Consider the following 18,668-nt stretch of genomic DNA (forward strand, 5'->3'; position numbering starts at 1 on the left):
AGGGGATTTCTTCTTCGGGGTGGATGCTGGGTGACCTCTTACAGCGCCACCACACGCAGTTAGCGGCGGAAAGAAACACTGTAGTAATGTCCTGTACTCTGCAAAAGGTGCACCCAATACAATATCTAACGCAAAGCAATGTGCGGATATTTTTCGACATCCCAAAAATAATGATTGTATCTACCGTTTTTCGTAAGTTGAATGGTCGGAAGTAGGGTAGCGTCTATATATATATATATATATATATATATATATATATATATATATATATATATATATATATATATATATATATATATATATATATATATATATATATATATATATATATATATATATATATATATATATATATATATATATATATATATATATATATATATATATATATATATATATATATATATATAAAAAACTAATTATTAATCATAATAATTGAAGGGTGGTTTAGATAATTAACAAACATTATTACAGCAATGGTAATATTTATGTCTCTCTCTCTCTCCAAAAATCTCTGTCCCTATCTCATTCTCACTCTCTGTATTATTTCCCTACCTGATACTTTCTCCGTATCTGTCTATTTCTCTCTCTCATTTCCTTTGCTTCTGTCCCTATCACATTCTCTTTCTCACTCTCTCTATCTCTGTATCTGTCTTTTTCTCCTATCCATCTCTCTCCCTCTCTCTCTCCCTCCATAAAATGAGACAAAAAAGAGAGATGAGAAAGAGACGATTAAAGTCAAATTACACCGACGGTATATTAAAATAATGGCTGTTTTTTCAATGACACTCAATGGATGAAACAGAATTACTCAGAACTATCCTCACCCTCATTCATTCACGCGAAGCAGAAAACAACATTTTTTCTAAACACTCTCCTTTTTATATCCTACCCTTTTTTTGTCATGTACAAAATGACCTTGGATACTTAAGGTAAAATCTAAGCCTCGCATATCTTCATTCATGCATGCATCTTTTGCGTCCCTCCTAGATGTGTGCAAGTATCTCCTTAGTCTTGGGATCAAGGGATCCCATTTCGAATCCCGGCTCGTCCGTGTTACATGTCGAAGTGTCCTTGGGTAAGACACTGAACCTCTAATACCCCCAATAAGCAGGTTACTGTCTTATATGGCTGCAATACAAGGCCACTATTGGGAAATGTGGAGCACATTATAAAGCGCTTTGGGAAGTCATCGACTTGAAAAGCGCTATATAAATGCACATCATTTCATTTTGTGTCACTGTTCGGTTGTTAGTAGACCGAGCTTAGAAAATGATAAAGCTCAAGAATAAGAATATATTTATTTAATTCAATGGAGGTCATGTGATGGTAATTAGTAAACCGATGTTTCAAATTAAACAACATTGCCCTCCTGATTTGCTTCAAAGGAAAATAACTAAATCAAACAATATACTGGTATATCAAGATATTAGCAAAAACACGTGCACTGTGTCATATACGTTGTCAAAGGCTTGTAGGCTTACAAATAATAATTACTTCTAAAAATCAAGACAGCGTCTACCTTTTCCTTCTCTGGCCAATTTAATTATTTTCAGAAGCTATGGTTGTATCCAGATCTGGTTTGCTCAGAATCTTATTAGCCTTCCCTTGCCCTCTTGTATGTTTTAAATCAGGGGACGTTGTAATGGTAGTCTGTGAAGCTCTTTGAGACATCTAGCACCCCCGTGACCCTACTAAAAATAGCCGGTGCAGATAATGGATGGATGGATGGGTATGCTTCTGGCTTTTGTGGTGTGCCTTTGAGTGCACATGTTCAGTTCCATTCCAAGCTCAACTGTTACGATTGCCCAATGCCCTCACCTGTGTCCGCTTGTTTAGCGCCAGCTGCTGCTCGTTCGGTACCCTGCTCGTGTATCCAGTATCCGGTATTAATCCCGTCTGTCCCATCCTGTCAGGTATGTTGCCCGTGTAACAAGTACCCAGTATCGATCCCGTCTGTTCTGTCCTGTCCGGTATTCTGCTCGTGTATTCAATATCCGATATCAATTTCGTCTGTCTCGTCCTGTCAGGTATCTTGCTCGTGTATCCAGTATCTGGTATCGATCCCGTCTGTCCCGTTGTGTCCGGTATATTGTTTGTGTATTCAGTACCCGGTATCAATCCCGTATGCCCTGTCCTGTCCGCTATCCTGCTCGTGTATCCAGTATCCAGTACTGATCCCGTCTGCCCCGGCCTGTCCGGTATGCTGCTCATGTATCATGTATCTGGTATCGATCCCGTCTGTCATGTCGGGTTTCGATCTTGTCTGCTCCTGGTTTCATGTTTTCCTGCGCCTGACTTCTCTGTCTCACGTCTGCCCAGCGATCGCCACATCGCTGGCCTTTCTGTCCCCGCGCTTGACTGCCCCCTTTTCCTAAAATAAGGCTTGGCGTGAAAACGTTACGCGTTTGGGTTCGGGTTTTGACAACTACGACCTCTAGTGGTGAACACATTGCCACTTTGAATGCAGCATGCCATTGAATTCTAAAAATAAATTCAGATTTTGCGTTCGCGCGACCAGATGATAAAGGTGCGGTATCTTAGTCAGATCAGCGGTCTTCTTTGAAAACCAATACTATTTGTTTTATGTCCAGTACAAACCCCTTCCACCTATAAAAAATGGCCTAGAGAGGAATGAGCGCTGCCAGGCTTTACTTGCCCAAGACACACCACAGGAATTCGTGCCTCAACGACCCTGGTGGTTGAGATATCTGTGAACCATGAAATAAATGGTAATAATAGCTTACCAATGACACAAGCAATACTCAAGGTGACATTAGTCAGCTTGACATGATTGTTTTGTAATAGCTATGCAAGCATTGCTTTTCTTTCCCATCTTTTGGTATTTATTATAATCAACAGATTGCGTTTGACCTTCGCTTTGGCATCACTCGAGTACGATTGTCATGAGTGGCCAATCCATCAGCGATTTTTGTTGTTGTCATACGCATGAGAACTTCGGATCTTTTGCTTTTAATGGCCCGCCGGACTCATTATTTATACAGCCTAAGTAGCGTTATATGAGTTACGATTATTTTTTTTGCGGCTCTCGTAAACATTTCGTGACTACCGCGCGCTATTGTTTATGCCATCAATCTCACTCGGGCTTGTTAAATTGCTATTGTGTTTAATCAGCCGCTCAGATCCCGGGCTTTTGCTTGAGTGATGGACCCAAAAGCAGTCACCTCCATTCATATGATTTTAACGGCAACCCTAACAGCAGTCGGTGCAACCCCAGCGCCAATATGTCATTATGTTTTGCGGAATTGTATGAAAAACAAAATCAAAATATATCTAAACTACTTTAAAAATTCAGATTTGTGTGTGTGTGTGTGTGTTTGTTCAGGTGTGCCTCATAGAATCAGAAACAGCTCAAGCGATTTTCTTGAAAATTCATGCAGTTGTATTTTATGCTTTTTCGAGTGTCTTTAGCTATTTTTTTTAGGTGAAGGCACCCCCACTTAATACTAATAAAATTGATAAACATCTCCTTTTGTGATATTATATATAACTTTTAGAATTACTACTTGTCTATTCATAAACATACTCCGTTGTCAAAACCCGAACCCAAACTCGGTGGCCTTGGAGGTATGGCGCCCGCCCCGAGACTGGGAGGTTGTGGTTCAAGCCTCGGCCGAGTCATACCTAATACTTAAACATTGGTACCCATTGCCTCCTTGCTTGGCGTTCAGCATTAGGGGTCGGAATTGGGGGGGTTTGCTCACCTAATGGCTCCCAACACCTCAGTTGGGTTAAGCGAGGGGGCTGGGAATCCCCTCCTCTGAATCAATCTCCCAAAAAGAGTCAGAAATGACTCTAGCCACCTCCCACTAGGGGGATATGGCTGTGGTATATATATATATATATATATATATATATATATATATATATATATATATATATATGTATGTATATATATATGTGTATATATATATATATATGTGTATATATATATATATATATATATATATATATATATATATATATATATATATATATATATATATATTAATATATGTATCTTATTTTTATATTTTTTGTCTGAAATGAATAGTTGCAACCTCCAAAACCTGGACTTTGTATATTTATCTGAAGCTAAATTAAGAAAATTAATGTTTTTCTTTTGCACTTTTACTCGGCTTTCAGATTCCAAACCTACATAGAATAATTTCCAACTGAAAATGCATTTTTTTCCAAGGTCTCCTTTTCACTTTCTCAGATCTAAAATGTGATGAATGGATGAAACTACCTCTTCGTTCCCCTTTTACCTCCTATCGCAAAGTCACACTTGATGTATTCTCCTTTCTTCAATACAATGTGTGACATCAGAGTGAGCCTTTGATCTACTGGGACACTAAATGTGCTCTACTGCAGGGGCACCTTCTCATCACCCTGGCAATTTGGAAGAAAGACAATTTGTCCTCTCTTTGCAGGTCCTCGAAAGGCATCAAAGGGTAGCAAGCATTCAAAAGATCAGAATGTGGCCTTGATTTAGGTTTTATAGGAGCCATTTTTTATTTGTATGATAATTAGTCTTTGTTTGGAATAGTTGCATTCTAACAAGCCAGATGTCTGATTTTACAGTGCAGGTATTTACTGTCCCGCTGAGCTTGAATATGAGGATAACGGTACACTTGGGGCACAAGCGAAAGCCTCATTTCCTCCATTAGTCCAGAAGGAGGACACTTGCCGATGACTCTTTAGCTCACGTGGAGCAAAGCCGTGTGCATACGGTGTTCTGGGTTTAGGGTTGCAACAACGAATCAAGGAATCAAATACAAATCTATGATCAAAAATGTTAGCAATTCCGTCATGAATTTTCAATGCACTTTGGTCTGACAGAGGACACCTCGAGGCCGTTTTTATAAAAAAGATGAGGAAATTAAAAATGTATATATTTGAAATCCAATTCATCGATTAATCAATCGATTCATCAATTACTAAAATAATTGTTGATTGCAGCCAGTGTTCCCTCTAAGCTGCGTGCGTGCGCAATTGCGCACTGCTCTCACATTCTCAGCGCACAAGAAAATCTAGCCAGCGCACAAAAATGAGGGCTCAAAATTACTAATTAAGAAGCGACTTAAGTCAAAGTTACAGTGCATGAAGGTAAAAATACATGGGTTCCCCTGACGTTGTGTCCTAAATGCGGTATTTTGAAGTCGAGTCGAAGTACATCGAAGTTGAGTAAAGTTAGTAGAGTTGGTCGAGAACCGGCTTCTTCGGCTCGGCTCACTAAAGGGAACCGGCTCTTTCGTCCTAAACGGCTCTTCAGGTTGTTTTTGCTTCTTTAATCCCAACAACCAAATATTATGTAAAATTATGCACAAAATGACTTAAAGGACGGGGGGAATAGAACAAAAAAGAAAAAAATACCAAAATGAAAAAGTAGTGCAAAGCTGAGAAAAAAAGAAAGAAAAGGAAGAGAGAAAAAAATGAAGGAAACATTTTTTAAAAAGTCAGAAAAAAGAAAAGATAGAACTGTAGGAAAAAAGTAAATAGAGAAAGAAAATAAAAAAAGTAACAGCTCGGAAAAAATAAACACAATTAATTTTTTTAAAGGAATTTAAAAAAAAAGTAGAAAAAAAAACATGGAAAAAGAAGAAAAAGTTTGTGTTGCTTTCAAACAATTTCCAATTATATCAAGTGAATCTTGTTGCAAACATTGTACTTCCACTAAAAAGTGTGATTAAGTACAGTTCTGTATCTTACAACCGACTAAATAAGCCCCCAAAAATGTTAATATTATGCGGAAAAATATATCAGGAAATAAAAAGAAATGGATAACTTGTGAAAGAATTGTAAGAACAAACGATGTTTGTAGGCCGTACAACCTTTGCAATAGTACATGAGTCAATTTATTCAAAAGAGAAAAATAATTTTGCATTGCCGGAAACTCAGCAAAATGTAACTTGATGTCAAGTTTTGGATATGTTTGATATTTAATTATCTTGCCACACTTGGGATTATGGTTGCTCACTTTTGTTTCAAGCGTTGCTCACCGACTTTGTGTTAACGCTCAGACTCGTGGAAAATTAGAGGGAAAATTGGTTGCAGCCCTAGTTGGGTTTTAGTAATGGCAGCGATAAAAACTTTGGGTTGGGTGGAAGCTTTTCATGCAGATGCTCCTGGCACATTTCCCAAGTGTTCTCATTTGCAGCTGACTCAAGAAGGGGCTAATCACATGGATTGGTGCGCTGGTATAGCTTTTTTGTGGGTGTATGGGGAAAATAATGCATATGCACATATTGTGGCAAGGAAGGACATATTCTTAAGTCAGGGCTGGCCTGACTTTTCAGAAAAAAAAGTTTGTTGCAGCCCTATTTTTTTTTTCCGGTTGTAGTTATGGTAACAGTAAAAACGGTGGGTTGGGTGGAAGCTCTTCCTGCAGATGCTCCTTGTCACGTTTCCCATGTTTTCCCATTTGCAGCTGACTTGAAAAGGCACTCATGACATAGACAGCTTTTTTGTGGGGGTAGTGGGGACATGATGTTTGTATTGTGACAAGGAAGGACATATGATTAAGTGGTCCTTGACTTTTTCCTGCTGTGTTAAGGAACCAAAACCCATTTCATCAGTTTGAAAAGTCAAATAATAAATGTCTCCATGGCATACGGGATACATTTTACAGTTGGACCAAAATAAAAATGTGAGGCCGAAACAAAAAAAAACAAAAAATACAACGAAACATCCATTATCTCCACCACTTACCTTCAGTAGGGCTGTAGGGGTGCTGGAGCCCACCCCAGCCATCTTCAGTCGGTGGGCAGGGGACACCCGGAAATGGTTTCCAGCCAGGGAACACAGAGACAGAGGACTCACTTGCTCAAACACCTCAAGGGACAACTTGGACCGGCCAATTAACCTGACATGCATGTTTGTTTTTTAATTTTGGGAAGAAACACACACAAACACAGGGAGAACACGCAAACTACGCACATGAAGGATGGTAATTGTATTTGAACCAATTTTCTCAGAACTGTGCCGCGGACGCGCTAACCACTCAGCTGGTATGCCTGAAAATGAAACAGGCAAATAGAAAAATTAAATACTTAATTTGTACTGAGTTGCAAAAAAGGTAAAATATAAATTGACAAAAAAAAAAAAAAAAAAAAAAAAACTAGACATGTTAATAACTGCTAATATTCATTCACTAGTTAAACTTTCCTAGAGCAGCGGCAGGCAAACCTTTTAAGTCGCTGGCTGATTTGTGTTAAAATATTTGGCACAGGGGCTGTGCCAAGAGGAAAATAAATGATGGATTTGATTGTTTGTATCTGCCGATATAGTCTTGATCCAATGCCTTGGTACTTACTACATGAAGGGAAAAATAATATTTTTTGTTCGAAAAGGGATAAGGAGTTTACATATGACCACGATCTTTCACAGGCAGGCAAGTAGGTTAACCTAGATGTTAACAATGCCTACAAAAGTTAAACCAGCAGTTTCGGTTTTGTTGACTCATTATTTTTGCCGGAAAGATATTCCAATCACACAGGCCACTCCCATGTGCCAAAAACCCTGCCAAAAAGGGTAATGCCACCCAAATATGGTTTTGTGTCTCAACCCTGGTGATGCCCTAACTGTGCACAACCCATCCATCCATCCATTATCTGCACGGCTTATCGTCAGTAGAGACGCGGGGCTGCTGGAGCCCAACCCAGCTATCTCCGGGCAGTCGGCAGGGGACACCCTGAACTGGTTGCCATCCAGTCACCTGGCACACTGAGATAGACAACTCACTCGCTCATTCATACCTACGGGCAATTTGTACCGGCCAATAAACATTAAATGCATGTTTTTGGAATGTGGGAGGAAACCGGAGTCCCCAGAGGAAACCCACGCAAGCACAGTAAGAACATGCAAACTCCACACAGGAAGGTTCAATCTCATGACCGCAGAACTGTGCCAAATGCGCTAACCACTGTGCCGCTGCTGTGCACAACCATTCTAGTTAATTCTGCACTCACACATACAAATTTAGTAGCTCACTGATTTTATGCACTAAATACATAATATGCATTAAAAATATCACGGAAGACGGAGGACAGTGGCACCAAAACAACCAATTGATAAGCAGTACTTACCTTTATATAATTTTCATTATAATTTTACCGTCTTTGTTTGGCAGGCCGCATTATAAAGCATGAAAGGCCACATGTGGCCCCCGGGCCATAATGTGCCCACCTATGTAACCTAACATAAAAATGCCCAAAAAGTCCAAACAGACAACAAAGTTATGCAAAAAAGGTAAATTTGTTAAAGAGATATAAATTGCATATAACACAAGCTGTACATTTTCACTATATTTTGAGTATAATGGAAATACATACCTGGCATATTCTAGACTGAGCAATGTTGCTTTTCCCTTGTTTAAGTGAATACTTTTCTCAGCATTAGTCAGGCGGGGATAATAGATTGGGGTCACAACCATGTGTTTTATTATTGCCGGGCCAGGACCATTTGCCTCCTAAGGGGCCGGTCACACAGACATTTGCGGCTGAATCACGGCCAGAAATTTCTGCCTTTGAGGCGGACGCTATAGGACGCATTGAGATCGCCAATCAGACGAGATACGGCAGTGCATAACACGAGGTCGGAAATTCGCGCGCGGGTGGCAGCGCGAAAATCTTTGGCGCTGCTCATTTCTTGGGAGCGCGGGACCACAGCCTTTCACGAGTTTATCGAGGCTGGACAACGGCCGTAAACTTCTGGCCGTGAAGCAGATGTCGTTGGGCGCTGTTGGACGTTTTGAGACCGCCATATATACGAGATAGAGCAGTGCTTTACTCGCGGTCGGAAATTTTCACGTGGTTGGCCGCGTTCAAAACTTTTGAGCTGCTCAAAAGTTTGAGCACGTGTTAAACCGCGTGCCGCACACGTGGTCAACACGAGGTAATGACGCTGAAATGACGCAGAACGACGTGCTCTGGCCGCGGCCAGGGCGTAGTTACACCTGGGTAGGACGGGAAATTTCAGCGGGTAATCGTGGGTGGAGCATGGTAATAGCATGTTCTGCGCCTGTATCGCGGTGTTATTACGTGAAATTAGCGTGTTACGCGTGTGACAGTCAAACGCCTTTCTCCGCGTATATACAGCGCGATTTGCCGAGCACACAGTTGTGCTCGTGACGTCAAGGGGGTGAACATGGATCACCGTCAGCGTAGTTTCTCTTCATTTCGAATAAATCTTTCGGTGCATTCTCAGTGGTCGCAGCAAGGCATAGAAGCTAAGTACTTAGCTTGGCCTTTTGGCTTTGATGCTAAGTCCTTAGCTTGGCCTTGGCCTTTGCCATGATCTTTGATTTTTGCATTTCGGAGATGGAATAAGAGCTTGCTCTGTCCACTCCACGCATCGGCCCAGTATTGCAGTACCTCCGGGAACGGTGCATTCGCAATGATCGCAGCAAGGCTTTAGGGCTAGGACCTTAGCTTGGCCTTTTGGCTGAGAGTAAGTGTCCCGGCTCCTAGGCTTTGTAGCGTATTATGAACTGACCGATAACGGATAATGGATAATGAATAACGAAGATAGAACAATAACCCTTAAAAACCCCTTTTGGCCGAGAGTAAGTTTCCCGGTTCCTGAGCTTTGTAACGTAATAAGAACTGATCGTTAATGGATAATGAATAATAAAAATAGAACAATTACACTCACCTAACTCCTCCCCCCTCCCCGTCAGTGTAGTGATATCGTCTTGACCCATAACGAATTCTTGGCATTTATTATCGGGATAATAAAATAAAAATTATGCCATAGCTTGAATTCTTGATTTTCACGGGACTGTGTCTAGAGCGTTTAAGATTTCTACAGCCCGAAAAATGCATCCCTGCCGAGATTTGCATCACCTCGATTCGCCAACCACTTTTATCTCGTTTTATCACAATTTTAGGGAATGTAATGGCGAATATATGACCTAAACCGCTTCGTCTTGCATTCGTTGGGATTGTAATACAACATAATCCATTCCGTCTTTGTTTTTGTTGTGAACGTAATCGGACGGTAAATCCTCCCCCCCTCGCGTGAACGCTCATTTTGCTGCGCTTCCATCAAAAGCGATCGTATTCTATATGAAACGCTTATTAAAACAGTAAAGCGAGCTAATTATAATAATTGGGAGATCCTAGTCAATATAACGCGTTAATTTAAACAATAAAGTGCGATCGTATTTTACAAAATGCGTTTGTTAACGCGGATGAAAAGGTCAAAAGCGATCGCAGCAGAATGCACGTTCACGCGAGGGTGTGGGGGGGTGGGTGTGTTGCGTAGGAGTCGGATTTGGGCACAACACCGGCTCGGGAGCTTTTATACCCGTGGTCCACACGAGAGAATGACGCAGAAATGACGCGATGAGGAAGCGGAACAGTCGCCGGCGTCTTATTTCCGGCCATACCACAGACGAACGGCGGGTTGTCAAATTTTGCGCATTTTCCATCCCGGGCAACCACGGGCAAAAAAAAAACGCAAAATTTTAGCCGTGATTCAGCCGCAAATGTCTAAGTGACCGGCCCCTAACAAAAATGCCTTCTGCCGATTCCCATTGAAGCAATATGGGATTGGGGAAAATGAGTTGCGGCAGCACAAGTGCAATTCATTTTGGCCCAATGCAATGCGCTCTGCCTGTACCTGCTCTCAATAATATGCATTCTTGGATAATGGATAACAGCCGCACAAGTGCAGTTTTTTGTGGACAGAATGTCAACAAAGAGCTTTTCCGTTGTTTACTTTCAGCAAAATTTGATTTGGAACAATATTCAATCAGCAATGCACCAACATCTCAAAGTCCAATGTGCGTGCAGTACATGCATGATATGTACGTTTGAATTGTTTTGTAACACACACACACACACACACACACACACACACACACACACACACACACACACACACACAAATATGTTCTCTACAAATATGTTTCAACCATGTTAGTTTCTTTTTCGAGGCAGAATTGTCAAATTGCTGAATAAATTGTTCAGACAAGTCAAGAAAAAAAAAAAAAAAAAATGAACACGCTATTGTCCAAAATGTGGCATAAGCTTTTACGGTCCTCGGGGATAGCTGATGCTTCTGCAATAACAAGCATCAAATACCTGACCCATTTTCGGTTTGTTTTTCAGGGAAGCTGGATGTTTCTGATATTCCTACAATACGTCATTGTCACTAATACAAAATACGAGGGTTTATGTATTTGTTGAAACAAATGATACCTAAGTATCAAAAGGAAGACCAAAAAAAAGGTTAGTCGTAGAAAATCAACAAGAAAAGGAGCTATTCACAAGTTTTTGCTAAAGAAATTGTATACATGAAAAACACGCATTAGGAAGAAAAAATTGTGAATAAATATTTTAAAACATGTTCTGAAATTTCTAAATTTTGACAAAGAGTAAAAATAATGAAACTAAATTTTGAGAAAACACTGAAATCTATACAAACTTGTTCTTATCGTTAAATCGGTTTTAAATGGACATTATGGAATCTTAAACACCTCCTTGTGGTAAAAACAAATTTTAAAAACAATAATGAAATAAGAAAATGTAAATAAACCACCATGTAATCGTGTATTTGTTTTATATACTCATAGGTTGAAATATTTTAATTTGTTTTACATAACATGATTATCACATAGAGGGAGTTGACATCCAAACCTCCTGTGTGGAGTTTGCATGTTCTCCCCGTGCTTGCGTCGGTTTCCTCCGAGCACTCTGTTTTTCTCCCAGAATCCAAAAACATGCATGTCAGGTTAATTGGCCAGTCCAAATTGTCCCTAGGTGTGAATGAGCGAGCAAATTGTCTGTCCCTGTGTGCCCTGCGACTGGCTGGCAACCAGTTCAGGGTGTCCCCTACCCACTGCCCGAAGATAGCTGGGATGGGTTCCAGCTCCCCCGTGACCCTACTGAGGATAAGCGGTGCAGATAATGGATGGATGGATGGGAGTTGACATCATTGTCCCACATTTTTCTGCCCAAAATAAAATAAAAATTACTTAAATAAAAAAATAATAAAAAAAAAATAAAAGAAAATGTTTCGGTTTGGTCATTTTGAGTCTCCGTATTTATAATATTCCTCCTTGTGTTTAGTAGCACTCACTTTTAATTGCACTGGACAATACAGCGGCATCAAGTGGTCAAATGTTTATTTTCCGAATCATTTTGGACTAAGATTTGTAATGTTGCGTCATTATATTTCCATGCTATTTGTTTAGTTCCTTTTTTATTTTCTTCCAACGTCATTCAATTTATTCCAGTTCGGCCATAACACCCTGTCTATTGTGTTTAATTGAATGTAATATAAAAACTGAACTCACAAACACATTTTCATAAGCGCTTGTGCAAATGTACTGTGGATACATACTTGCCGTTTTGCTAATAAACATGTTCCATTGGCTCTTTCCCTTGTATCTGTTTAGTAACGCGGCACAATGTGAATTAGATAGTTTCACTGGTTTTCCATCATTGTTAGTAAGTGCATGCATCCCTTAATTGAAGCAATAAGGACATGAAAACCAAGCAATTATTGCAGTCTCTGGGAAGATGTGATAGCGAAATATATTAACATTATCTCCGCACGTATTTACTGGAAATATCATTTTGCGGTGTTTATCCACGCCTCTTTGGAGTATAAGGCAGCATCATTTGCCGATCAGTTTAAAACAAAAAGGATTATTATGTTGCATAATAAATAAAGAGACATATTGTGCTTCTTGAACATTTTGAAACAGTGAAGCTTTGACTTCCTGTCAGGGGAGGCAGATGAGGCTCGTGCCTCATCTTTCATTGTGGAATTCAAAAATGTATCATAAGACTATATTTATTCAATGTTAAAGTTTTCATTTAACTTCAAGTTTTTAGGTTTGCTTTTTCGAAATTGCTGAATTTTCTCGTTATGAGTATTTTAAAGAGAATTAGTATGTAACGTACTACATTATTTTCTCCACCCCAATGTGCTAAGAATGGCAGATGTGCTCAGCTATAAGCAGGCCTAAATGTGTTAACTGCCAAATGGGAACATCTGGGCACTTTCATTTGGGAGCCAGGGGCTTCATTCCCACCTGTCTCTATGGGTCGCACCTAGGGCTGAGTTTTTCATCGAATTTCCAAAAGAATTGAGATTGCAATTAGTTTAAGCACTCAGATGTATTTTCCCCAGACTTCTCTGCCAGTTTTGAGTTGTGGGTGAGGTCAGCTTGAGATAATTTTATTGCTAATTCATCCTGTTGCATATTTGTAGGGTACATCATGTATAGGTAATTCTGATTTTGTTGAAAGGGGAAAGGTTAGTGATTTGACTTGGTATTTTTACTACATTCAAAATACTATAAAAACCTTTCTAAGATGAAAAGAAAAAAACAGTAGGAGACAGGTAAAATCATTATGTTTTCAGGCAAAAATATTGCAATAAATCTCATTTTCAGTATTATTTTGTAATTTTAAGGTTTAAAAAAGGAAATCAATTTAAATCGAAGTTTCATTATTATTATAATTTTTAAGATTTTCATGATTGATAAAATAATTAACACATATTATTTATCATGTTTATTTATTTATTTATGTATGTATTTATTTATCATTATTTGTATTACATTAAGGGCAACGCATTTAAAACGAGATAATTAAGCTGTCAGATCATGAGAAAAAATGGATCGATTAAAAATATTGAAAGCATCACATTTACTTATAAAATACATCAGTTTCACTGCCAGATTAATTGTTATTTAGAATATGTTTTTATTTTTTTATTTTAAGACTTATTTGAAAACAGTTTTGTTTTACTCAAGAAGAAAAACACATTAATATTGAGCAATATTTTGGACTTTTTTCATATTTGTTATAATTTGGCTAATTTAATATTTTGTTCTTATTTTACTACGAAAAAGGTTCAAATGTATCATTAAAAATAACACATTAAATAATCACTAAAATGAGCGAACTTATCGGCCCGAGGATCAGAACTGTGTTGTTCAGCTCAGTTTAAGAGTAATTGTTCTATATTTTATTTTGTATGTATATCTCAATGATCTTGTCGATTTTCGGAGTTTCAATAAAAAAGACAACTACATGTTTCCCGGTATACTTTCAAGTGGGACAAATTGCACTTTTCTCTTTTGTTAAAACCCTACTATTCTATAGGAGACTCTTCTATGGTAAAGTAATCTGATATAATACTATAATATCATATACCATTATATTTTTTTTATCGTTTATCCCAATAAAGGTGATCAGAACCCCCCGCATATCGACAAAAAGGGCCCCTCATTTTTAAAATGTGTTTGGAAGGAGGCCTTACTTGGCACAACACTGGTCAGCAATATGCGATCAGAGATAATGGATTGGGGCCACACGAGTGCAGTTAACTTTAACAACCAAAAGTAACCAAAAGACCTCACGAAAATGCACTGTGGCGGCCCTTAATCACAGCAATATGCGGTCAGGTATATTTGATTACAGAATATTTTTCAACCTGGGCTGCAATGAGGACACAAACTGTGAAGCATGAAGTAAAGAAGGATTAGAGTAGCGTATAATCCACTTATTTTATTTCACAGAAATGCACTGATTATGATCAGACATGGAATCTACCACCCTTGAAAATGTAGCGAAACACTGTATTCTCCCTCAGCAACTTCAAAAGTCAACAGTGAGATTTAGTGGTGGGCCGTGAGGGCCCATTAGGCCCTCTCTGCTGGCCCAAAAAATATCTGAATCATGTAATGTTAATTACATTTTATTCATTCATACTTAATAAATAATTTAAACTTCGTCTGTCAGCTTGCTTTTTTTGCTTCTGCCTGGTTGTATTGCTTCCAGATGTGTGCTTTTATATTTCAGCATATAAAAGGACACTATTTCCGCCTACTTGTTGCTAGGCTCAAAAATTCACCCTCATGGCTCCAGGATGAGATTCACAGGATGATATTTACAGTCTCTGGCCCATACAATCAGTCTTGGAGAGAGCAGTTGGTGTATCCAATCGGATTTTGAGTTTGCATCTGACAGGAATCTGGCAGGCGCTGAGCAACCTACCAGCTTCACAAATTGACTGGCGTAGTGAATGGGGAGCGCCAACAGCTGCCAAACAAGAAAATATTATGGTTGTGTTGATATAATAGCAAGATATCGGACAATTCTGAAGCGACCAAGTAAGACAAGGTTTTGTCTGCCACCTTCAGCCTAAAATCTTATGCCCAATCCATATTCCAACCCAATCCAAATGTCAGCCAGTCGTACCTAAAATGTCACTAATCTGAGTTTCTGTCTCGCTGCCTTTTAAAAAATGTATATATGCACCCATCATAGTTCTTGTGTTTTTACAGAAGCGCACGGGGGTCCTTTAGAGTAAAAATAAACCCTTTCCACCCTTCAGAACTAATAACCTGGTCCGTGGTGGGGGCCAGGCGGCAAAATAACGCCTCCCCTATTCACAAATAATTTAACTCATTAGCCGGGTCGTTCGTGATTGACACATCACTGATTTGGTATGGAGCTGAAGCTAAAGTTCTAAAATCCACGGTGTATTTTAACAAGCAGTTGCGGCTGCTTGAAATGGATGCGGTGGAGCTAAAAGGTCAGCCCAGTGCGCCATCACCCAGGGTAGAACCAATTATATAAATCACTTTCAAAGTCACCGTCAAGAAGGTCCGTCACGCTTCCGAATACTCAATGACATGTTGTGCTGACCTCGCTTCTCGATTTGGGGAAAGTGCCTTTCTTCGTTCTCCGGATTTTGGTATTGTGGCCAGAACAAACACTAGAATTTTCTTTCCTCATTCAAAGTCAGCCCAAGGGGCTCATTGTCCGAGGGCTCTTATTGCCTTGTTATCAACATGCCAGAACGTTGGCCCTTTGCAACCTAGCTATAAATATTGACTTTACCCTTCTAATCACGGCTTTCTGCCAAATGTCGCTGACGAGGTGTTGCCAGTTAAAGCAATATAAATTTTTTTTTTTTTTGCACAGAAGCTTGGGATAACACTACTTGGAAGTAGGAGTCCACATCAAATACTGCTTATGTCCATTGTTGCAACTAACATATTACAAAGGCACTCAGGGATTGCAATTACTGTTATGACACATATAATTTTGTATCTCGAACAATATTACTTCTTAGTGCATCACTACCATGCCGACTACTTTGAGTACTTTTCCACCCCCACAATGTCAATCAAACATTAAGTATTGAAAAATTATTTGCTTATATTTTGTGTCTATTTTTGACCCTTTAAGTCTTGCCATAGCCAGCTTAGGGTGTATTTGTTCTACAATAAGTGTTTTCTTTTAATTATGCTGCTGTTGGGTCAGTTATTTGACAGTAAGAGAAGTTTGTAAGTTTCTGCGGCCACTTTACTTGCACTTTCGTTCAGCATATCGATGAGCTGTCATTAGCATACACCGTTAGCATATGACACCAACAAATACAAGTGAAGGTGACGTTTCTTGACTAAAGTAAATCTTGTAAATTATGGAACAGAGGATGTTCATGATCCCGTGTATCAGGTTTGTGAGGCTCGCGATGTAGTTTCCTATTGTTCCTCGCCGGAGATTCGAAACCAGTTGAGATGGCACAACTAGTTTCGTGAATTTATTGTGCTAGGTGACTCATTTGTCTATCCTCAATATACAGTTATCTCTCACAAATCTCAATCTATTTCAATGTTTATTTGGTACGGGGCTTCTTCAAATTGATTGCCAACATTTTGCATCAACCCTTAAAAGATAATTTCTTTGGACACTTTGATGCCATAAATGTAACTGTATATATGAATTGAGAGCCATTTCTATTGTCTTTTGAGATAAGTTTGCATAATTAGGAAGAAATTATATGGCTATGCTATCAGGAATAGCAACTAAAGTCTGTTCAGCCGCTCTATTTGCTCCTGGTGTGATACATCGATACTGCAACTATGGGAGCCATGGCTTAGCTATCTCTGTAAGATCATTATGGGTGCGGTCCTGGGTCCGCAAGCAAGAGAACGACTGCAAAAAAAGGACTCCACTCACGCCGGGAAACACTTCTTTACCAGCTGCACTTTAGCATTGTTATCTATTACAACAAGGACATTTGTAAAAAAAAAAAAAAACAACTAAAAAACATGGTTCTTCTGTGGGTGGGAAGTCATGGATGACCCGTGAGACACAGCTTAAGCACTTTGTGCATTTCCTTCTTGCTAATCGTGCAAGACGGGTGAAAAGGCACCTGCGGATTTTTCTGACTGTGCAGATTCTCCGATCAAGCCTGTCATTCATGCACCCTCACGCAAGATGTGTTCTTCCCTGTCAACTCATGGGCACTCAAGACTAAAACTACTCAAGACTCCAAAATGGAACTTCATAACAAAATATTCCACTTAATTTTTCGAAGCAGTTGCAGTACATGCATACCTAATAAAATAAATGTATTAAATGTAAAGTAGTACCTTTACGGTAGAATGAAGGTCAGGCCTAATAAATTCCAGCCCGACTAGACCCAGGCCCGCATGTATTTAAGACCTACTCAGCCAGCACCCGACCAATCACGTTGATTTGGGGGACCGAGCCTGAAACAAATCCGAATTTCCATATTTTTACCGTGCAGACCTCGAAGGTGGGGTCATTTGAGCCAACTCCCAAATTAGGGTTAGGCTTTGGCTTATCTCTACAATAGAGCTTAATTATTTTAGGGCCGGGCTAGCACGGCGGCCCAATGGTTAGCGCGTGTGCGGCACAGTTCCGAGGTCGTGAAATCAAAACTCCCATGTGGAGTTTGCATGTTCTCCCTGTGCTTGCATGGGTTTCCTGCGGGCACTCCTGTTTCCTCCCACATTCCAAAAACATGCATGTCAGTCGAATTGGCCGGGCCAAATTGTCCCTATGTGTGAATGAGCGAGCGAATTGTCTGTCCCTGTGTGCGATTGACTGGCAACCAGTTCAGGGTGTCCCCTGCCCACTGCCCGAGGATAGCTGGGATGGGCTCCAGCACCCCCGCGACCCTACTGAGGATAAGCATTGCAGATAATGGATGGATGGATATTTTAGGGTCATGCTCTTATCTTGAATTTCTCGTACAACAAGCGGATTTTTTTATATGAAATGGTTAGAAATTAAATAATCCAATCCTGACCTACCAAAAGCCTCCAAGTTAACTCTAAATAGCAATAAAACACATCTTGCACTCAAACGGATACAAATAGTAATTAAACATTGAAAACAATTATAATAGGCTAATACCATAGAGTGAGTAACCACAACAGAGATGTATGTGTGGTGCAGGAGGAGGTACTGAACACTTAAAATTAAAGTTTCTGTCAACTTAAATGAACGCACACACACAATGCCGATGGTGAGCGGTAACTTGTGGTTGCCTTTGGGATTGATTGTAATTTGGATTTTCTGTTGTCGTGTCATGTTTATTTGAATAGCCGCTAATCACAAGGAGTGTCAATGGCCTGCAGAGACCACATATTTCTGCAAACTACATATTAGTATAATACCATCCCCTGATCTAAAACCTACATGGGGCCAAGGAACAACCCTTTAAAAACCTCAACATGAGGAAAATAAGGAAACCTTTAAAGGGTACCCTAACATGGAGTAATCCCGCTTCCAGGATGAACAGGATGCAACAGATTGCAATAACAAACATTACAGAAAATATTGTCAACATGAATTATAGGTAATTCATAAGCTTTAGAAAATAAG

At 39.5% G+C, this 18,668-nt stretch overlaps 1 protein-coding gene and 1 pseudogene across 4 annotated transcripts in view; both read left to right on the forward strand.

Annotated features, from left to right (window-relative positions):
- astn2 (astrotactin 2) overlaps nucleotides 1-18,668 on the forward strand; it is a 391,785-nt gene that overhangs the window by 89,263 nt on the left and 283,854 nt on the right. The window lies entirely within an intron of this gene.
- On the forward strand, nucleotides 9,238-9,396 carry LOC148350739 (U2 spliceosomal RNA; annotated as a pseudogene).

The sequence above is a fragment of the Urocampus carinirostris genome, chromosome 16 (genome assembly GCF_059441175.1).
Source record: "Urocampus carinirostris isolate Australia breed hairy pipefish chromosome 16, RoL_Ucar_1.0, whole genome shotgun sequence".
Taxonomy (NCBI): Eukaryota; Metazoa; Chordata; class Actinopteri; order Syngnathiformes; family Syngnathidae; genus Urocampus; species Urocampus carinirostris.